Source organism: Phoenix dactylifera, chromosome 2 (genome assembly GCF_009389715.1).
Source record: "Phoenix dactylifera cultivar Barhee BC4 chromosome 2, palm_55x_up_171113_PBpolish2nd_filt_p, whole genome shotgun sequence".
NCBI classification, from domain to species: domain Eukaryota; kingdom Viridiplantae; phylum Streptophyta; class Magnoliopsida; order Arecales; family Arecaceae; genus Phoenix; species Phoenix dactylifera.
In genome coordinates, this window is record NC_052393.1 from 5,064,637 (window position 1) to 5,082,798 (window position 18,162).

Consider the following 18,162-nt stretch of genomic DNA (forward strand, 5'->3'; position numbering starts at 1 on the left):
AGTAAAATTTGAAGGAAAATTTGAGCGCAAGATGAGATCCATATTGGTATTTTTCTTCGAACAAGCAGGGTAATCTTTCGAATTTATATATTAATTATATAAAATAACTAATTAATTTGTAATTTCTTTTGAATAGTTAATTTATTTTATATAAATAAATAATTAAAAAATCGTGAAGAGGGACAACGGTTGGATTAGGGGAGCCGTGGGGCATTGGTCTCCTGGCTAATAAAAGAGTGGAGAAGTTGTTTGGTAAAAAAAAAAGAAAAATTATAATGAAGAATAATTTTATCAACATAGAAATTTATTCTTTACATGCTTCATCCATCTTTTTTTTTTTTTTTTTTTTGCATCCTTTCAAAAAAAAATATTTTAAATAATGGTTAAAATTATAACCCATTCATCCTTCCTCGTAATCCCAGCCAAACACAGGGCTTTTTTTTTTTTTTTTTTTGCTAAGAACACAGGGTTAATACCGCGCATTTAGATGGCTTCGACCGTTGCTTTATGTTATTTGGTGCGGCGGCAAGAGGTAGAAAGTGAGAAGAAAACATAAGGGTTCAAAGGAAAAGGTCGGTACTCGACAGAATAGGAGAGTGGAAGCCTACAGAGAGAGAGAGAGGGAGAGAGAGAGAGTGAAGCAGGGAAGGAAGATGAACGCGTTCAGGTTAGCGGGGGACATGAAACATCTCTTGAGCATCATATTGCTCCTCGATAGGATCCGCGCCATGAAATCCTGCGCTGGTACTCTAGGGTTTCTTTCCCCTTCCGATTTCTTTCTAACGAATCATTTATATGCTTGGTCTAGGGCACGAAGGAATGTAGAGCCAAAGCGCTGCCTCGAGGGTCGTGAAAGTAAAAGAGCACGGCTTTCTTCCCCGTCTTCTAGATTGTTCCAGAAGGGCGAGAGGAAACCGATGCATTCCAAATCCAACGGCCGAGGTCGTCCTGAGCACCGGGGCCAGCCCCGAAACCGGCTCCTCTTTTATAAAACCTCATCTCGTTTCCCCTCCCTCCCACTCGCCGGAGTCTCTCCCACATCTTAGGAGGCGAGACTTATCTACCAAGAATCATCCCAAACCCTAGCACTTGCTGTCCGGAGCTCATCTCAGGTTGCATTCTCCTTCTCTCCTGCTGCATTTTCTCCTATTTGGGTTATTCTTCTTCCTGTATGGGGACTGGGATTGTGGCTTTGGGTTTGGGATGCATTTGCTCTGTTGCTGTTTCGTTTCTTCTGAGAAAAATTCGAAAAAGATCGGATTTTGGATATCCCGTGAACCTATTGGGTTGGCTTCTGGATCCAGAGTTAAGGATTTATGCTGCAGTAGCACATAACAAGGGGGAATCTATGAGAATCTTTGGATACTTGAAGATACATGCAATGAAGGTGGATTTTGTTGGGATTTGCGGGGGTGTTTGTCGATCTTTTATGCATTTTTTGGGAGTTATCTCTGTATTTGAGCGGGTTGGTTTGTAAGAGGGTTAATCTATAGAACGGAAGGCACTTAAAAAGATGAGAAAAAAATTACAGAATTTAGAAGAAGACTATTGCTATAGTGCGACAATGGCGTAAGAGCTTTAGCATCATGCTTCTCTTTGTTGCCGTTCTGTCACTAATTACTGTAGACTAGAGAAGATCGTATTTTGGATACCCTGTGAAGATATTGTATTGGCTTTACCCCATGATAGGAAAGTATCATGGGGTGCCCTGTGCGCCAAAAATTTTGTAGATCTAAAACTAAATTCCTGGTAGTGCTAAGGTAACAACGCTTTATTCCATTTTTCCTTGTTAGTTACCCTTGGTATTGAACCTTGTGTCATCAAGACATTTGAAATTCTCTGCTTATCTTCTTCGTGGGTTTATAAAGGTTTTTTTTTTCTTCTTATTTTTCCCCATTGTTATTGCGACATTGTTGTTTGATGTTTTGCCTGACAAAACCGTTTTCCTATTTCATATCTGAGTCCCTTCTGTAATTACGTGGTTAAAGTTTTTGGACAATCGATATTCCTTTGTACTCTGTCAAACAGGAAATGGCTTCTACTTTCAGCACCATGTCTACAATTGTCTCTGTGGCTGCTCCCAGCAGTTTTGTCACTGATAGGAAGCTCTCAGCTTCTGCTCAAAGGTCCTCTTTCTCTTCTCTTGCTTCCATATCTTCTAGTTCTCTAAGTGGCAGGAGGCAGAACTTGCATCTACAAAAGAGATGTAACTCTAGAATCAGGGCAATGGCCATGGAATTGCACTTTAACAAGGATGGATCAGCCATTAAGAAGCTCCAAGTAAGCTCTTATATATATATATATATTACAACGTTTTAATATTGTGATGATGCTTTCTTTTTCCACTCCACTGACATTACACTCATGTATACTTAATTCACTTGTGTCAGACTGGAGTTAATAAGCTTGCAGACCTCGTGGGGGTCACTCTTGGCCCAAAGGGCAGGAATGTTGTTCTTGAGAGCAAATATGGGTCGCCAAAAATTGTCAATGATGGTGTCACTGTGGCCAAAGAGGTATTATGTATGATAAGGTTTTATGTGACTTACTATTTAAGGATTTTAACTTGTAATATTCTGATGGCATGGTTCATCAGAGATATGTGGATAATTTCTAGTTAGTCATGTGAAAATTCTGGGGATTCACACACTATCTTTATGCACGATTTTGGCCATATATTCTATTGAATTTGGAGTAAATGGGGACATTATGTTGTACTTAAGAAGACCGGAGAGTCAATGATTTGCTTGTCCATTATGTTCTCTGCTCCCCTTTATTTTTGTTCCAGATACCCATATTTAGAAGCATTTCATATTCATGTGCGTGGTAATGCTTGTTGATATGGTTTTGTTAGAAGTATGTCACGACCCCCGCCCCGTTCCCGGCGGGCCGCCGCGACGGTCCTAGGGTGTGGGTAGGCATAAGGCCACCAGCCACCACGTAGAACCCTACTACCTATCAATCATAAATAAATTCTGAAAAATTTTGGCATGATGCATGCACAAAATGATCACCTTTCTTATGGTGACCTGTCAGGATTATCTCAATACATACAGCAACACTACGTGTCAGAGCAGCAATCACCTAATCTGTCACATAATGAACCTGGACAATATATATCAATACATCATCACAGGCATATAATTCATCTGTATAAAAATCTGGTTCTCATTTTCATCCATGGTCAAATCCATATCCACAACAGAATCTATGACTGTAACTATACACTATATACAACAGAAGGTTTATAATACACCAAAAGGGTATAAACATCTATCTACATTATACTATACTATGGAGCGGCACAGCTAGCAGGCAATCACTAATCCTGCTCCTCTCTATACAATACCTGTCCTGCAATCAAAAACACCAAACTGGGGAGTGAGTATATCAATACTCAGTAAGTGGAGTAGAGAGTACCATGCACATGAGACAGAATATAATCATGGCTCGAGATGAAATCTTAAGATCAATAACAAGATGAACATGAACTCAACATAGAGAATATGGAGTAAATCATCAATATCACCACAATCACAATCAACTCATCTGGAGCACATATGGAATAATCAAGTAATCATATATGCTACTCATGAATATGCTCGACAGATCATAATGCTGGAACATACAAATCGGGTGTCAATATGCTGAAACATTGATATATACCTATCGGAAGGTGGGTCTTACGCCCCAGGCGAACCACAACAACTCCCTACTGCCATATGCATGCATAGAATATGACACCACACCAATATATAAATCAGGGTGTTAATATGCAAAGTCATCACTAGACAGCTGTCGGAAGGTGGGTCTTACGCCCCAGGCGAACCACAACAACTCCCTACTGTCACGTATATGCAGGATAAGACACCACACTGATCATGTAAATGCTGGCCAGTATCCAGAACAGAAATTCATGGAAACATCTCACATCTATATACTAAACGGCACCTCGCGGGAATTCTACATCCGCGGAAAGCCATACTGCACCTCGCGGGGTCTTACTATGCCCGGCGGCAAGCAGAATATAAGTCGTAGGACCGGCCGATCCTACGCCTAGGACCGTGACCCCCTAGGAAGGGACTGAGCTCCGCCCACTCAGAAGGCTACTATGTGCACACAGGCCGATGTCTAACCCCATCGACTATAGGTGTCCTGTAGATACTGCCAAGCCATGCATAAATGCCATAATGCACCCTCCCAATACTCTACTAAAAAGGAGCATAATCAAGACTACCACTCACTCGACTCCGACCCAATCATAAACTAACATCAGGATTGGGAGTGAGGGGTCAAGGGAGTGCAATGCAACTCAATATACCACTGAAAAGGCTCTACAAATCTTTGAAGTAGAGGAAATGAAATCAATTTACAAAAGAAGTCATTTCACAATCTGGAACCAATTTGAATTCTCTTCTACCTCTTTTAATTCCTCTCAATGTTCCCTCAAATGCATGTACGAAATAATCAAGCATGGAGAAACAAGATTATAGAGGAATCTATTACAATATCAATCAATATGCACAAGTGGAATCAATTCACACTTGGCGACATTTATGAAAATGAATTAAGAATGCTCATGGTGCAAAGTACATGACTCCCATTCATCTGTTAATCCGGCACAGCCCTGATACGCCTCCAAAAATCTACAGCAGGCAGTGGAAAACTTCTTCCTCTTGTTCCCTAGCTTCTTGCCCAACTGTGACATGCATTTACAATACATTTAGTCTTGTATCAAGGGCCATAATCTACGTGCCAATTATATTATAGGAAACTTTAATTGATTCAACTCCCCCGTTCCCTAAATTTTTTTCTTTTCTTTCTCTTTTTTTTTCTATTAATTAACTCATCATTTATGTGTACTAGGAATTTTCTTGCATGAGTACAAAGTCCCCCTTAACTTAATCTAGGCTTAATTCCCTATTATGGCATGAAATTTCTTATTTTCCCACCCGAATAAACAGTAACCCGGACCGACAGCCGGTTACTTCATCCCGGGTTTGATCCACTTTTCAAACTCCAAATTTTATGAAATTTTTACCTAACATTCTACACTCATAGAGGATTCCAGAATAGTAACATGCATCACCATCGGAGGCCGATTGGCCTCCGAAATAATTCACCGAAGTTGGGACTTCGACACAGTTTTTCTGTAGTGCCGGAAAAACTTGTCGAAATCCAATTCTTCCTCTTTTAACCACCTCTAGACTACATCCACTCTTTGTATAGCCTAATTTCATCAAAAGACTAGGTAGGGATTGATATTTACCTTTTTCTCTTCGGAAAATCGAGGTCTTTGCGTAGAGGGGAAGGAGATCTACGCTTTTCCCTTCAGTTGGCAGCGCAACCAGGGCTCCCCTCCATCTCGAATCCCCTTCCTCTTTCTTCTCTTTCTTCTTCTTCTTCTTCTCTTTTTTTTTTCTTCTTTCCTTCCACGCCTGAGACCTCCCTCTCCTCTCTGTTTCACGTCTGAGCCACCAAACCCTCCTAATTAAGTCACATCACACACCAAAAATTCCCATTTTGCCCCTAACACACATATCTACTGTTATGCCATTAACTTTTGATTCCTTCCAATTTTACCCTTACCACTTCAACGCATCTACAACTATGCCATTATCTTTTGATTTCTTCCAATTTTACCCCTTATATCAATTTTAAAGGACTATTCTATCCCTTTTTATAAAAAAAAAAATTTGGGGTTATTACAAAGAATGTCCCTATGTAACTGTCATTTGTTTCTCTTTTTCTTCTTTCCTTTATCCAGTAAATTGGATTGGGGATTGTGGGGGAGACCCTTTCTCTTTTGTAGCTTTCTTGTTGAGCTTGAAGTGAGTTTCTATTAGTTCTCAATTCCTTGTAACCGATTCTCCCTAATTCGTCATGCACTGTTGCAACTTTGTCTCTTATTTCGGAAATGTCTCATTAAAACTTTTGCTTGGACATTTAATATCTTAATGAAACTTAGTTTATCACTTTCTAAAGCTCCTGATTTGCTTGCCTACACATGAGATGACATTTTAAATGCTGAAACTGAACTAAGACTTGATGTTTCTTTGCTGATCATTGGTTTAGAAATGCACTTATAATTCGTGGTGTGTTAGGTTGAACTAGAGGATCTGTGGAAAACATTGGTGCTAAGTTGGTAAGGCAGGCTGCTGCAAAGACCAATGACTTAGCTGGGGATGGGACAACTACTTCTGTTGTTCTTGCTCAAGGTTTGATTGCGGAAGGTGTTAAGGTTTGTAACATATTCCTGTCCATCTGATAACCTCATTTTCATGAGTGGATCTTGAAGAGGTATTACATTATTACCTGATAGATCCCTGTGGATTATGCAGGTGGTTGCAGCAGGTGCAAACCCTGTTCAGATAACCCGAGGTATTGAGAAGACAGCCAAAGCTCTAGTTGCGGAACTCAAGCTGATGTCAAAAGAGGTATGTGCAGGGTGCTTGAAGAGAAATTTTTCAAATATAACACATTTGGTTCTCACATTGCTCCCAGCACTTTGATTGCATTTCTAATTAAATAATGTTATACTTAGCCTAATAGCTGTTTTAAATCTTCCAGCAGTTTCCACACAACTGAGTGAGCTGCTCGGAATGCTTTAGTTTGTAATTTCTGTGGTGTTACAATTACAATGCACATAATTGCACCAGTGCATATATTTCAATATTGCAGGTTGAGGACAGTGAACTAGCCAATGTAGCTGCCGTAAGTGCTGGAAACAACTACGAGATTGGAAACATGATAGCTGATGCTATGACTAAGGTTGGTAGGAAAGGGGTGGTGACACTCGAAGAAGGGAAAAGCGCTGAGAATAGCCTCTATGTTGTAGAAGGAATGCAATTTGATCGTGGTTACATCTCTCCATACTTTGTAACAGATAGCGAGAAAATGTCAGTTGAATATGAGAACTGTAAGGTCTGTAATTAATTTTATATGGTTATGCATTGTAGTTTAACTCTCTGCTTTCATTTTGATACTAATATCTTCATTTATGACCTTCGCCTTTTCAGTTGCTTCTTATAGACAAAAAAATTACAAATGCAAGAGATCTTATCAATGTTTTGGAAGATGCAATTAGAGGGGGATATCCCGTCTTGATAATTGCTGAAGACATTGAGCAGGAAGCTCTTGCTACCCTTGTTGTAAATAAGCTCAGAGGTGCATTGAAGATTGCTGCACTTAAAGCCCCTGGATTTGAAGAACGCAAAAGTCAATACCTTGATGACATTGCTATCCTTACTGGAGGTTGGACCTTTTTTTTTTCTCAAAAAAAAAAGTGATTCTAAGTCTATAGTGGAAATATAATTTAGTGATGCTGTTAAATCTACACTGCACTTTGCATCAATAATTTTCTCCATTTTATGAGAGATCCTGACTGGCTATTATTGTGCGCGGCAACTGTAATTAGAGACGAGGTAGGGCTTTGCCTGGATAAAGCTGACAAGGCGGTTCTGGGTACTGCTGCAAAAGTTGTGCTAGCCAAAGATTCAACCACCATAGTTGGTGACGGTAGCACTCAAGAAGAAGTAACCAAACGGGTTGCACAAATCCGTAATCTGATTGAGGTTTGATTTTCATTGTCAGGCTAAATTGTTTGTTAATTTGAAACCTGTTAGATGGCCTAGATAATATGAATCTCTTTTCTCAGGCTGTTGAGCAAGAATATGAAAAGGAAAAATTAAATGAGAGGATTGCGAAGCTCTCTGGTGGAGTTGCTGTCATTCAGGTATTCGATTTTGGACATATTTCATTTATATGCTGATAATCAATTAGTGTGACATATGAATAATTGTGTTCTTGAACGTGAGCAGGTTGGTGCACAAACGGAGACAGAACTTAAGGAGAAGAAATTAAGGGTTGAAGATGCTCTCAATGCTACCAAGGTATGTTCTACTGGGCACTAAATCGTGTTTCAGGCTCCTGGTATGGTTATGGCTTTGTGAAATATTTTGTTCTTTTTGCACTGCTGCACAGGCAGCTGTTGAGGAAGGCATTGTTGTTGGTGGTGGTTGTACCCTTTTAAGGCTTGCAGCAAAGGTTGATGCCATCAAGGATACTCTTGAAAATGATGAACAAAAGGTCAATTATATATGCAATCCCCCCTTCCTCCCCGGTTCAACTTTGGACCATCTATCATCACTTCTCTGCTTCAGTTTTGTTTACCTCACATGTCGAAAAGAAAGAGGAAATGCGGTGATATCAGTGGCAACATGAAGTGTGCAAAACTGGACTGTCATACAGCAACCTGTCATTGTGTCTTGAATGTCCACCTCACGTTGCTTTGAATGGATTGCAGGTTGGAGCTGATATAGTAAAAAGGGCTCTGAGTTACCCGTTAAAATTGATTGCAAAGAATGCTGGAGTAAATTGAAGTGTTGTCATTGAGAAGGTATTAATTTCTTGCCTGAAACCTACTGAATTGCTGTTGTGACAATTGTTTTGCTGCTGCTTTAGTGTTTGGGGTTCTTCACCACTGTTCATTGTTTCAGATCCTTTCAAGTGACAATTTCAAATATGGTTATATTGCTGCAACTGGAAGTTATGAAGATTTGATGGCTGCTGGAATTATTGACCCAACTAAGGTTGACTCTTCCTCCTTTGGTCATGCTTTTGTTCTTGTGACTTGCATGTTGTTGCCCAATATGGACCTTCCTGATCTTTTTTCATGAAATGATCTTGTAACTGGTATTATAGGCAAAACACTAGAATTGTATCGGTGGCAATATTTTTCCCAAGGGTACCTATGTAAGCCTTGAACCTTGGATGCTTTGGGAAACTGCCTTCTTGGGGGCTCTTGTTAGCCGTATGTTGTTCCTAGAACAGTATGCCTTTTCTTTTCCTTGGTTTAGTCATATTCAATTTTACTAAATTGTGCATGAAGTTCGGAGGCATATTTTGTAGGCTTTCATGATTGACTAAACCTTTTGTTGCTTTCAACTGTTTTACCCAGTATTTGCATAAACATTATAATACAACTTATTTGCAGATAACACTACCTTTAGATGCAACGGCGGTTGATATAAATCTTTAATTATTCTCTCTCCTTTTAATTTGTTTATTAAGATTTTCTGCAATAGCATCTCCATGCAGATACTTCATCATCAGTCCTTATTTACTCTAGATGTGTGCTATAATTCTATTGTGAGTTACGGTTGTAGCTCTTATGCCTTTGAGTTTCCTGCTCTGAAATATAGTGACTCCGCAAGCCTGAAGCATCTTCAAGCTTTTAATCAAATCTCTGGGTCAGACAGGTGATGGATGACTCCAGTAGTAGCAAAATGTCAGATGTTTTGAATATGAAGTTTAGTTTCCCTCATCTTGTAATAACTGGATGGTTGATTGCATTATTTTGAAACCCATCTAGCAAGAAGTAAAATGTTAATCCCACCTTTCTTTGATAAAATCAGGTGGTGAGGTGCTGCCTGGAGCATGCAGCTTCAGTTGCAAGAACATTCCTTACTTCAGATGTTGTGGTGGTTGACATCAAAGAACCAGAGACAGTGCCTGCAGGGAATCCATGGACAATTCAGGTGCTACCTTCTGAATTCTAATCATTCTCTCTGCTATCCCAGCTCATTTGTTATGAGAAACGCACTCTGATGGTCTTGTGTTTCGGTTTCCAACCAGGTTATGGCTACTAATTTAGCTGTGGGATACCAGGGAATGGAGAACCTGTTCCTAGGTGGTAACTGTCATGTTGGTTTTTTTGCATTATTTTGAATGAGAGCTCCATGAGGTTAGACTAGCATTCTTAAATTCTTGCAGCGGCACTATAAATGTTGTTAAGCTGATTTCAGCATTTTGTACCATCTTTGAGGAACCAAATTTAGCTTTTCTTTAAAAAGAACAAGAATATATATATATATATATATATATATATATATATATATATATATATATATATATATATATTTCCATCTCACGAATTTGTTTAGAAAGATGCGCAAATTAACCATGGATGTCTTGGATGCTTTAGTCAGCCTTGCAGGCCCTGCATAATTTTCCTTGTTATTGGGAATGGTAAAAAACTGATAGAGAGGTTCCTGGTCGGTCGCCTTGTTTCTAACAATTTTGGAGTCATACGAGCTTTGGACGTTGGCTTTATAATTAGAGTATCAATTTGTCTGCTCCTCAGAACATTTATTCAGAGTGAAGTGTAGGCCGAGCTGGGTTTTCCTCAACCTGTTCCTTTTGGATTCAGAATTTACGAGGCTTTTCCTGACCTTCTTGATGGAATATAGGTCAAGAAGTTTGGAGGTGCTCAAGCCTGATGCAATGCATGACCGAAGTAGGTGTCATGCTCCGTGTGCTAGGAAGGGGTATAACCCACAATAACATAAAGTCAAATATTATATTTTAGATTTCAAATTCATCTTAACTTCTACATTCATTTCAAAAAAAATAGAATAAATAGAAATGCAATTTTATTATCTACTAAATGCAACCAATATTAATTTAGAGTATTTAAATTCAAATATAATACCGTACTCATAATTCTTAAAATTTAAAAAATTATTAAGGTATAAATTTATGATCAACTGAAGAACTAAAGTTCATCTATATAGATCGCTGAGTTTGTTAGTACGAACTCCAAGTCTTGACAATTTTTCATCCTTTTTGACTCTATTTGCCTGAAAAGAGCAAATTAAAAATTGAGATATATGAGTAATATAACTTAGTAAGTAAATTTTATATTATCTTATTGGATCAAGTATAAATTTTTTCATATTAATGCATTATTTAAAAAAAATAACAGATTTTACAAAAAAATAAAGCATTTTATAGTACAGTATATTAAAATAAGTCATAAAGCAAATTATGCATAAATAAATCATTCATATTTTATAAATATATTTTTAAGTTTATTTTGTAAATAAATACATAAATCATTATTCTGTCATCTAGCCATATCATAGTTTAAATAATGCTCATAGATATTCGTGCTACAGTCACTTTATACCCTTGCAGGGCTGTGTTCGTAATCGACAAAGATTTTTATTTCGTATGCCAACTTTATACCTACTGAGGAAGCCTATATTTGTATGGATGCTAACTTTGGGTGCCAATTTTTCTAATTTTAGGAATCATATATAGCTATCTCAAAGCTTTTAGAAAACTTATTTCTTTTTCTTAATACATATACATTAATAGATGAAAAACACTAAGTAACATGATCATATTTATATTTCATAATAAAGCTATTTTTATTTAAAATATTTATGAAACTATTTTTTATAAAATATTATTTTCATAACATATGTACTGATCCATAATTTTAAGAAAATATGACATATTTGTTGGCAATATCATATGCATGGAAAACACGATAATTTGAAAAATAATGAGTATAAGATTTATTTACTTCTTTTGTCTATTTACTATACAAAACAGTTAACCCTATTTAAAACATTAAAAGAGAACGTTCTCTTCTTCTTATCTTTTTCTTTCTTAGCAATATAGAAGAGAAAGGGAGGTAGGCTGATGGTTGTCATATCGTGGTCCGGTGAGGTAGCAACAAGCCGCGGTGGCGACCAACAAAGGGCGACCGGTCGGATTAAGCCTAAAAAAATAGGGTCGAGAAGAGGTCTGTGATTCAATCAATACCAAGCACTAGACGGCTTGCTGGTGGTTGGAGCTCCAGCATCTGGTTAGGGATAACGGCTGAAAGCCTCGGCGACAAACGTTGGTGGAGGCGGTGGCGAAATATTGCAAAATAGGGGATCTTTTTCCCCAAATGATTTCCAGCCGGCGGCCATGATTCCAAGACGTGGGAAGAAGAACAAAAAAAGGAAAGGAAGATTCAGTGTTACCTCGGCTCTGGAGGCATTGGCGACCCTGATTTTGGGCAGCACGGTGATGGGCAACCGTGAACTCAATGGGAAAAAAAGGAAGAAGAAGGAGAGGGAAAGAAAGGATAGAGATTGAGGTGGAGGGCTTAGGGGGGTGGGGAGGTGGTTATATAGAAGAAGCAAGCCTCCCTTAACTCTCGGAAGTTGACTCCCACTGGGTCGGATGGAGAACTGGGAGTCTTCCTCTCTGTTTTAGTTTTTTTTTTTGCCCCGATGTGAGCTTGGGCTGGGCCAAGTTTGTGTCAGGCCAGTCAAGCGGACCGGGCCATCATAGTAGGATTTATTTAGTGGGGAAAGTGATCTGCAAAAGGTGCAGGGGATGCTTAACCTGTAAGTGATGATTGGAGCTAATTAGTTGTTTATAGGTAAAGCGGAGGCGTCTTCCGTTCGGATAGAACAAGATACCTAACAGAGAAAGCGCAGGTCTCTGCTGTACTAGCTGCTATTGGGCGGTGATGGGCAACCAACCTTGGTCAAAATTTTCAAATCTGTGATGGCTCGGCTATTTTCAGACGTGCGGTCCGATTGCAAGTACTAGACGCTATTGCTTTCTCCGAGTTGGGATCTGAGATGCCTGCTGCAAGCACAGTTAGAAATTCTAGTCCCATAGAAAGGTTAAACAGTTAGTGCTGTTTAGGGCGTCCTCTGACATTGTTAAGGGCTGGTCTTCGATCACTACTGAATGTTTTTTTTCTCCAAAAAAAATATATTTGTATTGCTATAAGAGACTGTAGCTGTAACAATTTAGGAACTCATCCAAAATGGCTAGTCGGATTAAGTAGGACTGAACACCCAAAATCTAATCACAAGCAAATAGGGTTCTAATGGGGGGTGAAATGGATCGTCCAGCCCACAACTAAAAGGCCGCCGCCCCATTTTGGCCCAATAAACGCCAACACAGTCCGGTCGAATCCTCAGTCCGGCCTGGAACCAGCTCGACTTCGAACTCTGCCAAAAGCTCCACCAACTTCAGATATTCGCCGACTTCCCCGACCAAGTTCGGGGTGTCTCCAGTATTCGTGGACCCGCCCCGACCAAGCTCGAGGCGCTCCACCGAGCACACCTCGGAACTCGGGAAGCCGAGCTACTCTCGGCACCCGTCAAGCTGACCTCGTCAAACATATGATGCGACCTCTCAACGGGCTCGACCTCGCCAACGACCACATCCATGTGCACACCTACGCCCATCTACGTGGCCATACGTTATAACACCACCGTGCCACGTCTCCATAGCCGGCCTTCAACAGTCAAAGGACGGCACGATGACTACTTCGGCCATACCTTGCTGTGATTGTCAACACCCTACCGTTCTCAAGCATGGGCAATATTACACGCCACCAACCAGCCTAAGCTACACGCCATTCGGCTCAGAGCCACACCCCCTCATGATGAGGGCTGATAGCGCCTCTGCCACCCGAGCTTCTCCACTAAAACTATAAATAGCTCGGTCAGATAACTTCTAAGGGACTTTTGGCTGAACCAAATTTACCCCACTCTAACTTGATCGTCGGAGGGCCCTCACCGGAAACACCGGTAAGGCTTTGTGCAGGTCCGCGGCCGTGGCGCAAGAGGTGGCTCCCGTCTTCTTCTTCCAATAACTGGCAGCTCCCTCGACTCCATCGGCGTGGTCACCCTTGGGCCAAATTTGAACCACAACAGGTTCCAATTATTATTATTATTTTTTTTTTGTGTGTTCATGGAGACCGACAGATACCTGGAATCATCATGAAGTACAAAGATTGGAAATCATGTACGCGAAGAAATGGTATAGAGTTTTCTTTCCTGCAGAAAATTTAAATTACGCATTAGATGCATGCGACCCTATTTGCAATTCAACTTGGATGGCCACCAAGAAGGAGGCAGAGTTCCGGTGTTTGTTTCTTGTTTTGAAGCTCTGGTTGACTTGCTGCATGCCATGAGCACGAGGCACGAGCTGCTGCATCTGATGATTTGATTTAGCGCATGAATGCTAAGAGCAGGTAAAATGGATCAGAAAGAACGTCACTGTTTTAGGTCTTCTGATAGTTTGATGGGCCGTGTTGGGTTATTGGACCAACTTATGGAGTCAGGGCAGTGACCGTGCTTCTCGCGATGCATGAGAAAAATTGGGGAACAATTATGAATTAGTCGGGGATGGGATTTTTTGGGATGTCTGATCCATCCCGGAAGTTAATAGGATCCATTTTGCAAAATCGAGATTTGACCCTTAGGTACTTGCTACTCGAACTTGTTTATATATAATATTTTTTTTTATAAATTCTTACAATATACATACATACATACATACATACATACATACATACATACATACATACATACATACATACATATATATATATATATATATATATATATATATATATATATATATATATATATATATATATATATATATATATATATATATATATATATATATATATATATATATATATATATATATATATATATATATATATATATATATATATATTATGCTTGTTTGTTCAGGATTGAATTGAAAGTGTGGTATATTATTGGTTTTTACTTAAAATTAGTTATATATAGATTGTTATGTAAAAGCGTTTTCTTCTGTTCCCTCGCCCTCCTTTTTCTTTTATATTTTTTTGTAAAAGTCGGGTAGTATCTGATCTGACCCGAATAAAGATTAGTCATGCAGGTACGAATATCCGACGAATTTATTATTTTTTGATAAAATAGATTTAATTTTTTGGATAAATTTATAATCTGATTTGGAATCAATTTGGATGGTAAAATTTTATATAGATTCGGATATAATTAAAGTAAATTTTACAAATAACGTATTCCAAGAATTAGCAAGAGGTGCTTCAATACGTCCGGTGGAGGGACGGATGAGTGCTACAGGTCGATGCATAAAGGCAGATGGCATCTCGACGTGCTGAGCTGTACGCAGTTTCTAAGTGATGCATTGGGCCATCAAGGTGGTAGCCAGGTGGTAACGGGCTTGGACTCCACCTAAGTTGTACGGGTTCGAAATATACAGACGTCGATTAAATCAGGAGACCGTATGCCCCACGCCCAGATGGCTCTGTGTGGATATATTTTTGTTCCATCTATACTGAGGTGGTGCTAGGACGACGTGCTCATATGTGGATGGCCCAGTGAAGTTTCCCACGGGTTGGAGAGGGCACACGAAAATTTGCGACCCGCATCGAACATTTTCTGATGGAAGGGGAGCCCAGTGGAGGTTGCTACGCGGGTGGAATCTACCCCTCCGGCTCCCCTCCTATTTTTTCAAAAAAAAAAAAAATGGTGCATTGGTGGGCTCCACTTGTACGTGAATCTGATGGAGTACTAATTACATCAGTGAACCCTGGACTTGCGTGCAGTCGCATGCATGTCGTCCATTCCCCCTCATGCATGCCATCCTGAATGAAGCATTTGAGCTCTGCCGTTTAGCATGAGAGAGATTTATTGGCTGTTTCTGCGTACAGGAGGAGGATGACGACCCTTTGCTTCAAAAATTAAGATACAACCTCTTCTTCTTGGTGATGATCATGGCCTAAAACCAATTGCTCTCGAGCTCAAGGGTCTGTATATTCTTTCCTTTGTCTTATATCTTGTACTAAAAAAAAAAAAATCCATTGAGCTATATAAATAGTGCTAGAAATTGGATGATATTTTTTTATATTTTAAAGAAATCTTGCTCGAGCCTCTCTTAAATTTTAAGATATTTTATTTTTTGATTATACGAGATGTTTTTATATCAGATGGATCATGCGAGTCATTAGGTTTTAGAGAGAGAGAGAGAGAGAGAGAGAGAGAGAGAGGGAGAATTAAATGATCCCCTCAAACTAACACTACGAGGGGCCATCAATACTCGCAGCTTCTCCTGTACTGTCCTTTTAACGGGCTTTCTTTCAAAATATATTTTTTTTCAGGAGGAGGACAAGAGCTATCAGCAGGAAAATATTTTCTTAAAGAGAAGGACAAGAGGCTGCAACAAATCCCATCACATCAACAGCTATCATCAAGTGAGATTGCTTTCTTTAACACAATTTCCACTATATGCTGGACATATGATTAGTTTAAACCTTTTCTTCGACTTCAGCAAAGATACCAGTACCCTCCTTGAAGCTTCACCATCCGAGAGCGATTTGACGGGCCCAACTGCTCATGGTGGACGTGGAATGATCGAACGGAGAGAGAGAGGAAGACCAAGAAACAAGCCTACCATGGTGTACAATAAAGTAGAGCTTACTATATTAATTCTTTGCTGTCGAGCTAAGCATCATTAGATTAATGATTGGCGATGTAAAAGAATCATAAGGCCTTTCCGGCAAGGTCTTCTACTGATTTAGAAGCCATAAGCCCCTTTTCTTTTGCATGGTAACACATCAAGCTCCACATCCTTCCATATCCTGGCCCAAGTAATGGCTACAGTTGCTCCCATAATATATTATATTGTTCACATTGCTCATGATGTCTCATACTTCCCATCAATCAAAACAGAAAGTCCAATCAAGAGAACTTTGGACCCTTGGTTTCAAATGGAAGTGACTTTGAGTAATGGAGTGGAGCAAATCACCAAAAGTGGGGAGCATCGCATTTCAATTTCTCCTTGAATGATTGATGGAGCAGCTCCCTCCCTCTCTAAAGCAGGCCAGAAATTTTAGGGTTCAAACTTTTCGTGCATGCAGTATCTAGGACATAAATCAGAAGCTAGTTATTTTTGCTCTACTAGCAAGAAACAAAAAGGGTTGGGCGGGTAAAAAGACCGCTTGAAAGATTTTCATGGACGGTTTAAGAAGATTGAGGAATGAAAACAAGTTGGCTGAAAAACCCACATCCATTATAAGGGTCCAAGTTTATGGGGCATCCCAATTCAAGCATCTAAAAGATAGTTTTAATATTTTTGTTCTAGTATTATAGTTACAAAGACTGACAGATGGAAGAGAAAAGCATCTGAAGGACTTGTAGGGACCGGTATGAACTTGCACCAAGATTAGAAAAGTTCATATTGACTCCATGTTTGCTCATAATTTCTTGGTGACATGTACTGTAGAACAAAGTCACCATCTGCTCAAAGCTCAACCATTCAACAAAAGGTGTCCATGCATTGAGTGGGTGCAAGACTCATTTTCCACCACCATGTAACAAAAAGTTCTTTACATGTATTATTGTTCCGAATGGCAAAGATCCTGAGAAGGGATTAGGGTGGAACCTAAAGATCGGATAAAAGCGACTCATCTTATAAAACTATTTTATCTCAAAGAATGCTAGCTTACCTCATATTTTCCACTACAATGACACAAATTTTTAATTAGAAACTGCTTTGCATGATTATTGTCTAAGTGTCGAGCTTTCCTGGTTTCTCTTTTTAATTGAGTTCTTTGGTTTCAAGTATTAAACTAACTTAATTTGGCGAGAGAAAATAAGCGATAGTATAGTCATATCAGAAAACTTGCTATTGCATTACATGAATGAACGAACCATTAGCCATATGCTATTTTTTGTTGGGTCCATATGCGTGCATGCATGCGTTTGTATGCATAAAGAAACTTATATACTTGGGGTCGGAGTTACTCTTAGCCATCTTTGCTCGCTCCCTTAATTTCACTATTGTAAATAACATCATATGTGGCTCTGGAACATGCAAAATAACACAGGCAATTATATACTTTGGCAAAAAGTACCAAAGGGACTCTAGATTGCACATGGCAGAGATTTAAACACTGTACCCAAATTCATGACATATTGATTTCTAAAATTTAGTCAGTGTATAAATGCCAATAAACAAGAATATGTGCAGTGCAATGGATGTTAAATAGGGAAATATTGATGTAGAATTCTTCCCATATTGGATGCTGAATAAGCGATCTTATGACCAAATCACCAAATACATACCATTTTGATCGAGTTCCTCAACAAATGATTGGCATGCTAGTTTCTACTAAGTTAAACTCAGAAGGATGAGTGATGCATTATGATGGCAAAATGTATGGGTATTTTGCTTTGCTTGTTTCAAAAAAAAAGCTTTCTAAAATAAAAAGAAGAAGAAGAAAAAGCACCGGCTTAATTTATGCCAATTGAGCATACATGTTCCACAAGTCATGAGTACATGAAGATATCTGTAAGTGTATTTGGAATAATTAGATGGGTTTGTATTTGCATAGAAATTGATAGATTGTAGTATACACATGCACACTTAATTAACTATAATAATCGAGGACCTTATCCAAAAAGGTTAGCTGAAAAGTATTAGTTAGGGTTTTTGGTCCTATATAAGCATCCAAGATCTACTTGTTGTGTAGTTAATGTAAGACTAAACACAAATTTGCAT

The 18,162-nt window shown here is 39.1% G+C and overlaps 1 pseudogene; it reads left to right on the forward strand.

Annotated features, from left to right (window-relative positions):
- The first annotated feature begins 503 nt into the window (after positions 1–503).
- Positions 504–9,838, forward strand: LOC103706400 (annotated as a pseudogene).
- Positions 9,839–18,162: the final 8,324 nt, after the last annotated feature.